The sequence below is a fragment of the Phaenicophaeus curvirostris genome, chromosome 12, assembly GCF_032191515.1.
Source record: "Phaenicophaeus curvirostris isolate KB17595 chromosome 12, BPBGC_Pcur_1.0, whole genome shotgun sequence".
In the NCBI taxonomy this organism is placed as follows: Eukaryota; Metazoa; Chordata; class Aves; order Cuculiformes; family Cuculidae; genus Phaenicophaeus; species Phaenicophaeus curvirostris.
In genome coordinates, this window is record NC_091403.1 from 11979289 (window position 1) to 11988115 (window position 8827).

Sequence of the window (8827 nt, forward strand, 5' to 3'; positions counted from 1 at the left end):
GGAAGGAAGGACGACATTTTCCGCTCATTTAGCAAAACTGTAATAGAATTTGCTGCTCTTAAGCATTCTGGACAAGTTAAGGTTTGTTTATTTTTGTCTGTTACATGCTTTTGCAAAAGGCAGCCTGTTTCATATTCTTTTTTTCTAAGTATTTCATAAATCCAAAAAAGCTTGCAGACAAAGCACCCCACTAAAGCAGTGGTCCATGTGAACAATCATCTAGATGCATCTTTACTTATGATACCTCCTCGGTCACACAGTCAAGAGGGAGACAAAAAAATCAGATTCCTCTGATGACCTGAATGTTCCCACATTTGACCTTCTGTGTCATTCAGAGGGCAGAATGTCCTTGTTCCCATCTCTTTCAAGGAGCAAAATCCTTGGAGCATCTCCTAGGGACATGGTATCACTGTTTAAATGATGGTTTTGTGCTTCATTGATCAATGAATACCAGGCATGAATTTGAACCATGACTTTTCAAAAAATGACGGTGACTTGGAAGTGCTGAACTTTCACTGTTACTCTGATTTTCCCTCCAGTCTTTTCGACTCTCAGTTTGCTAAGTGAAGTGGCAAGACAAATAATATAATTCTGGAAGGTCTCTGGATGGATTTAGAACTGGAAAGAAACATGTAGACAGATGGGATCATATGCCTTGTTTTGCCATGGCCAGTGTATTGTATTTTAATGTGTTCTAATGAACTTAAAAATTACTCCCCATTGCACTTGCTGCCTGGGTCAGAGGGGTTATTTTGAGTTTACCATTTTCCTGGATTCTTGAGATAATTCCCTTTGGATCTCTTGGGTCAACCACAAAGTGGTGATAACAAATACACTGCTGCTTTAATCCAGTGCCATGCTTTCTCCCTCTTTGCAATGTGGATTTGTGCATACTAGCAGATACAGTGCTCCTAGTTCAACAACTTCAGAGCGTTTCTCACATGCAGCATAAAACCAGTTCCCCTTTCATACCTAGAGACCAGACGTCCTGGATAGTGTGTGACACAGCGGATACCACGGGTTTAGTTTTGCTCAAAGAGTTTAAGAGCTTCAGTTACCCAGAGAGGAGTGGGAGATTAATGGTATTAATTGATAATGATAAGGAACTGTGGGCTGCAAATCCCATTGCAAGCAAAGAAGAGCCCACCTCTACATACTACTAGTATATATAACCACAGAAAGCCTTTCTGTTTAAAAAGACTAATTAATAGTGCTTAGGGGTCTGGATTTCTAAGTATGAATTGTCAGGGATTTCAGCAGGCTTAAACAGATGGGGAAATGGGTTAACATGGCATTGTTTAAAATTACAGGTGGTTAAATTGTTTAAAACAATAAGCAGATGGGATTTCCACACCAGTTTTGAGACATTTTTTCTCTTTTATTTGCATTAAATATTCAACTTGAGCTCACGTTGTCATTCTACCCAGACTGCTTCCCAGACGAGCTAATTCTTCTACCTGTGTTCCATTTTAGGCCTTGGTTTTAATTTGAGCATGATTCCTGCTAATACCAAAGACTGCATAGGACATCCATTAAAAGTCTACACAGCAATTGAAATGGAAAATTCCAAAAGAAACCCTATTAGAGTTTTTCTCCATCAAATCAACATTACAGACTTCTTATGCATTTCTTAATTAGACATTGATATTAACTGGACTGTTGCATGATTTAAATCTAGCTCTTAATCTCAGCTATTCTATGCTGCTGTAGTTTTTATGACATCCAACTAGTGACTGCTTTATGCATTAATCTATCTGGAAAACCACCTTCACATTTTTTTTGTCTTTTTTTAGAAGAATAAAGGCCCCAAGAAGGAAATGAAAGCTTTTGGGTTCAGCCATTAGTAATTTTCTGCTTAGTATTTGAAAAATTGCTTATTTTAATTGCTTCATAGAAGAAAAAGATATCAAAGCTAACGTTCTTTCTCTCCAAACTTTGTAATTATTTCTCTCAGACTCTTATTTGAAATGCCTTGAAAGGATTTTCATTGAAATGTAGATTTCTTCTCTTTCAAAAGTACTTTTATTCCCCCGTGCTTCTTTCCATTTTTTTCTAGTGATTCCCTCTCTAGATTTAGAGCAAAATACATAGACTCCAATCTCTGGACAGTGTAGCGTGTGTCACACAGATGTCCCTGAAGTGCCTTCTTTAAAACTAACCTTCTCATGGCCAAAGGGCTGTGCTGACAAGTTTCCGTAGGTTTTATTCTAGTATCTTTGGGCTTCCTCCACAGGCAGTGAAGATGAGCCATAGGTGCTATAGGGGTTTGCTACATCAGAGCCCCACTTATTTTGAAAGCTGCTGTGCAATTTGCTTATTATTATCACCACCAAAACCAGGGAAGACTAATGGAAAACTCTCATTAATGTTAGTGAACATGTCAGTGAACAGAAATTTGGGGCTTGTGATAAGGTCTCCAGGTAAGTTTTGCATAGTTTCAGATTTTGTTTCCAGCATGATATATCTGGACTATCCTAATCCAAGAAGGAATTTGCTCACCAAACCTTGTAGTTAGTACTACGTTATATTTAAATATCAGTAGCACAAATCTTCAGGATCATGCTGGCCTCACCAGTAGCCCTTGATACCACTTCAGCAACAGTAGCAAGAAGTTCTTTATTTTGTCTATACTTTTTCAGGGAACATTGTTTAACAATAGATTATGATCTGGTCAAAATGATCTATACATTCGTTACATCTAGGGTGGGCTTTCATAACTCACAGTATCTAAGAATGAGGCAAAACTCGCATTAGTTTATAGTGCAGCAATTCTGCTTAGCAAAAAAGGCACAGAGAAAATACTGTCCTAACCACCTTGTGGTCTGCTCCGAGTTCCAGGTGATTTCTCATGCCAGTTTAAGGACACCTTTAAGAGCCTCAGAAGCGTGGGGAGCTGGCTACCTCAGAGACACCTCAAAATATAGCTGTTCCCTCTGCAAATAAGTGGCCCCACAAGCCTAGTGAGGTGATGGCTGAGGTTATCTTGTGGGGGAACCTTCACAGTGGAACAAAAAATTTTGTAGACAAGCAGACTGAATCGAAGCTAAAGCATTCTCAATATCATATTTTACACACATTTTTTGCAATAACACAGAAGGAAGAAAGAGAACAAGAAAATGAATTAGAAGAAGATGGAGAGAGAGATGGTCTGTTAAGCAAAGCTACTTTTTTTATTCTCTGAATTTACAATCCTGATAGACATCTTTATTCAAAATTACTCTTTTTTTATATTCAGATACTAGAGTTTTCAATACTAGCTCCTAGATTTGTCAGGACAGATTACCCTATTATTCCCACCATGAAACTTAATTATCCTTTTTATATTATCAGATATTTTCAGTGATTTCCTGAACTGTTTCTGGGGACAAAGAGCAGCTGATGGGTCAGTCAGTAAAGCAAGTACTGTGCATCCCTGTTGGGTACAAATTTTTGAAGCCAAAAGCCCTTTTTCCTTAGATCTCCTGAGAAAGATTTTGAGCATTAATACAAGTATTTTAGTCATATCTACTTTTGCTGAGCTTTTTTTGACTAGGTGGAAACTTGTCATTATCTCGGCACTTTTTTGTATATTACTTGGAAGCATCTGAATGTTAGTAACTCATTTGGAATCTGTAGAACGACATTTGAAAGATTCACCTCTGAGGAAAGAATAACCACTCATTAAATCCAGGATGGAAATGACTGCATGGTTTAAAACACACCCTCCTGTATCAGCAGCAAGAAGGAATGAGTCTGAGTAGTTAAAGTCATAAATGACTAAATAAATCAGTTCAGAGCAGCAGTAGTAACACAGAGGGTTGTATAAGTTGCTGGTGTTGAGTACTTACTAGACTTCAGGACACTTCATTGGTTTAATCTGTAAAAAAAACTAACACATTATCCATTGTCACTACCATATATGAGCAAAACTAACAAAGAGTAGTCAACATGGAAAGGTTGCGTAAAATAACACAAGACTTGCAAGTACTAGAGAGAAAAGTATAATGAACATCCATGAGGTCTTTGAGAGTTATTTTTTAACTCTTCTTATTTTTGTAAATTCTCAGTTATCCAAATGACAAAGTGAAGAAAAGTTACAATAACTTAAAATATAAATAGGCTTAAGAAAATCACTAATTAATCAGAAAATAGAGCGATAGCATGACTGGTGTGTGTTATAGAATTCTTTATGAATGAAATGCTAAATCCCAAATGGCTGACGTGGTAAAATAATTTTAATACATAAATAGAGCAGGTGTTGCTATGGTACATACGCATACTTTATTGGATTGAACAAATAATGGTCAAATGCAGTTTCATAACTAGGCTGGAATTAACAACAGACTTTGTATGGACTTTATAACGTGTACAAAACCCAAACTAAACAAAAATCCACTTACCCTGGGGTGGCATTCGTGTTCCAGTCACACCTCTGCATGAAATTTGGTTCTTCCAAATCCAGCTTGTGACCCTAGCCTGAAAGCAGAGAACAGGATGGTGCGGTATCACTGAGACCACGTAGGCTGTCATACCAAAACCAGAGATGAAGATGGCACTGCGGAAGAAAAACATATATTTTTCCGTCACACCCAACCTACATTTTTTCCTGATGAGTTTATCACTCTTAATAATCTCCACTAGGCTGAGAGAACAGACAATCTGTTTTCTATAAATACAATCAATAGTCATTCAAAGGATATGACATTTATTCAATTAATCATTTCAGTAATTTGAAATAAATGTAAAAAAAAAAAAAAGGAAAAAGAAAAAGGTGTCTAAAGCAAAGAGCAGGAGCATCCCAGGATAGGTGATCAGAGACCAAATCTCTGGGTTTGCTGCTGATGGGTTCTGCCATCTTAGACCAGTCGCTTCAACCTTCAACCTAGGCTCATTTGTTTGCCTTCATAAAGCAGATAGTTAGCACCTTTTATAGGGATTTTACAGTACAGTGTACTGTACAATCTGTACGGTGCAGGGCAATAAACTAGGTCCTGATCTCATCTGTGTCCTTGCTCTGTGAGACTGGAAAATGAGTGATAAAAAATAATAATAAGATCTGAATAATTATGTATTGTCTTTGTGGTGAAGCAGGCCTTGAGCATTCTGAGGTCTCCACTGGGAGAAGTCCCATTTAAAAAATCTCGCTGGCACAAAAATGAATCGGATCCTGTCACATGAATGGCCTGCATTTACTATTCTTTTCACTTACCTTCTAGTCGTTCATTTTCTGGGATGACTTGTGCCTGTTCCCTGGTTTTCAGCAGGAACTGGGTAACAAGAACTTGCTGGAAATGGAGTATCAAATAAATAAATGAACGCAGAAAGAACTGCTGACTTGGCAGATGCACTATTACAACCATAATGTAAAACTATCAAACAGCAAATGTGACTTCTGAACATTTTGTGATTCACATCACGAACAGCAAAGGAGAAAAGTGAAAGAGGGTTCTGACCACCAGTGCAAATGAATTTGGAACAACACTGGATTTTGAGATCATAAGAAATTGAGAATGGGTCCAGGCTGAATTCTTGGTCTGTCTGAACAGCAGATATTCTCCTTGCTGTAACCATTGCAGCATTAAGCACTGTACCCATAATCTGTAAAAAGCCAGCCCTAGGAATACCCTGATAGCAAGGACTGCTCCAATATAGCCAAGAAATCCAATCAACACCTCAGCTCTAGAGTACTGAAAATGTTTGGGAAGTTCACACTTCTGTCCTCCCGAGCTCCCAACAGCTTTTAAACCTAGGCTGCTTGTTTCATCTGGGAGACAGGGAAGGCACGTTGTGTTTAAACTTTGAACCTCTTGGAAAAAGTAACAATTCATACCTGCTGCATTGGTCTTGCCCCAGGTATGAGGCATCTCCTTTAGGGAGATGGAGCAAAACAGAATAGAGGTAGAAGCACCACAAGTAACCTAATGGATGTTTTGTTGGGAAGAAGGGGAGATTAGTTAAGGGGAAAATCTACTGGCTATTGAGTGTCCTGAAACAACTATTGTGACACTGAAGCAGTGAGTTTCCATGTGGCTTTAAGACATCTGCCCTAAGGAAGCCTTTGCAATTGAAACTGCATCCTCTTTTTCTTAACTCTGATTCTCGTGGGCCAGCAGTTGCCTTGCTAAACAAAATGCTTCTTTAGGGAGAACTGTCTGGCCCCAGGGACTGGTAATGCAATATAGTGCCTTTCATCTCTCACGCATGAACCCAAGTCAAACAGAGTTTGGTAAATGGCCAATAACCCTTGCCATCCCAGGGGCTGTTTGGTGACCTGTGTGAAATGAGGAGGGTCATCTCTGTGTCTGTTTACTACAAGGCAAGTGTCAGCTTCACCATAAAGGGGCACTACTACTCGTTATCACCCAATTTAACATTGTTAAGCCAAGAGAATAAGCTCAGAAAACTCAACCATCTTCTTACCCAGTGAGGTGGTCCTGGTATATCAGGGCTTGAAATATATTAATGAGGACAGTTGCATTGTAGCAAACTAGGCTGTGCCTCTCCTGTGGACAAGAAATTTAAGACTGAGCTACTCACAGTGGCGAGCGACTGCAGTTCTCCCCAGATCTTTATGGAAATCCCAGGAAGTATGGTTCAGTTTTTAGATGCAGCAAGAAGTTAACAGAAAGACGCAGATTTCTTCAAATCTGCAATTAGGGTCTTAAATAGACAGGTAACCTGCCTATTTAAGGGACACAGCAACAAGCACTGATAGAGTTACTATGCTGAGAAATCCTCCACTGGAAGACTGTTCCCTCAGCTACCATGAATATACTGTTCTGGTTACCAAAATAGCTGTATTGGCAAAGGTTGAAGGCCAGAAGCTCACTGCAGTACCCACTCTTGCCTTATGCACTGCTCATTTTAAGGTCAGACCTTTAGCATCAGGAACTTGTTAGAAGAAAGAGGAATCACTTTAAAAGTTGTTGCCACTCTGGGGGTTACCCCAAAAGGTCTGAGAGGGGAAAGGGAAGAGCAGGGGCAGATAAACACTGCCCCACATGAAAAATCAGCTGCCTCTAAATTCCAATAGGCCGGCACCCTGAACTCCAGCCAGCTTGTTCTTACAGTGTTTCTGGTCACCACTACCATTTTGCACCCTTTCTGTGCCATAGTGATGACAACATTAACATTGTCGTTGTCAACTCTGAGTTACTGTTTAATCCCTACTATCTTGATTAATTGCATTCAATCGGAATACCTGTGTTAATTAAACAAAAGATGGCAGAGGCAGTTTTTACTTCATATTCTTTTGTGTAGATCATTTCCTAGGGCTTCACAGGTCATGGAAAGATAACAATACAGACATATCACACATCATATTTCAGCTCAGCTGATAAAGCTATTTTACTCGTACAGGGGTCCATGATTTTTTTTGTGTATCACAATATAAGCTTAATTGCCATGCAGTTGTTGCATGGCAGCTCCCCTTCCCATTTTTTTTTTTTATTATTTGTATTATTTGCAAGTCGTAATCATGTTTTCCTGTCATCCCCAAGCAATGGGTATGCGTGTATACAGGGAAATGCCAAGCCTGGAAAGAAATCTGACGTGTGTCCATGAATTGGAGTTTTCAAACTTTGGCTGAAGATTAGTACATGTAAACATAGCTCTGCCCCCTTCATCTTGGATAATTGGTCACAAATGCTACTTGACACTTCTCAAATCAGACACTTTACATACCTCTGAGCATAGCTGAACTTTTTTGGCAGGAATTAATTTGCTTTGCAACTCAGCTGCTCATTCCTGGCCCGATCCCTACTCCAGTGATTTCAGTGCAATATTTTGCCAGTGCAAGAAGCACAGAGGCAGGATCAGATCTGTCTGCTAGCATTGACGAGCCTGGTTTTGTTGACTCCCTCAGAAATACAATTACTGCAGCTAATGTTCTGCCCTTCGCCAGCCTTGATTAACAGTGGGATTTTTACCTTCAGGTCTCTCTCTATTCCAATTACTGTACAAGTTGCATCGCATCAGGGAGCACCTCAGGAAAGCAAAAAAGGCAGCACAGCATCACCAGAAAATGCAACTTGTGACACACCAGGGCCCTTCCACAGTAGTATCAGCTTTATGGGAGATAGCTACAAACACCATCCGCCCACAAAGAGACTGTCTGTTTTCTCCTACCTCTCCTACAAACGGTGCATGCTCCAGCAGAGAAGGGGAATCCATTTGTGAAGTACTGATGAAGTTTGAAGTAGCCATGGAATTTCATGCTATTAAACAGCCTCCTGTTTGCTCTGACATTGCTGTGTGTTTACTCACCGTGCAGCAGTTCTGCAAGAGCTGAGCAGACCATATGCTCATTTAGAAGGGCTGCCAGGTCTCAGGGAGCATTACTGTGCCTGTTCTAGGAGAGGTTTGGGGTAAGAACATGTTCCATAGAAGTTTTCACTAGGAATAATATATTTTATCTGGTGAGTTATTTCTGTCTAGCCTCTGGACTAAATATAAATTCATCAGCATATCCGTGTACAACTATGAGCAACCAATAGGAAATATCGTTCACCCTTTATTCACTGAGACTTTGATAAGCACATTAAAAATGTTTGTCAGTTTGTTCTTTTCAGCTATCAGGTAGGATACATGCCAGCATGCTCTCCTAATGCTGCCTGCTTCCTCCAGCAAGTAGAGAGAAAATGATGAAACAATGTCAGATCTAGAAGAGGGCAAAGGTTCACATGGGTTATTTTAACATTATTGTCTTGCTCATTACTGAAACTATAAATTAGATTGAGCTCCCACCTGCAGAAGCAAAGGATGAAACTTTGCACTTTGCTGCAGATATAGACCATGAGAGGAGCAAATTCCAGGTCATGCACTTACATTGGCTTGATTCTCAGGGCTT

At 39.6% G+C, this 8827-nt stretch overlaps 1 long non-coding RNA gene across 3 annotated transcripts; it reads right to left on the bottom strand.

The window, feature by feature from the left end:
• Window positions 1-889: 889 nt before the first annotated feature.
• LOC138725514 (uncharacterized) lies at window positions 890-7082 on the bottom strand. 3 transcript variants are annotated; one of them, XR_011338251.1, is made up of 4 exons: window positions 7048-7082; window positions 6400-6482; window positions 5189-5264; window positions 890-4455 (listed from the first exon to the last, which is right to left on the bottom strand). It is a non-coding gene; the product is annotated as an uncharacterized lncRNA (long non-coding RNA). The 3 variants fall into 3 exon arrangements; XR_011338252.1 differs by having other exon boundaries at window positions 7021-7082; XR_011338250.1 differs by lacking the exon at window positions 7048-7082 and having other exon boundaries at window positions 6400-6555.
• Window positions 7083-8827: the final 1745 nt, after the last annotated feature.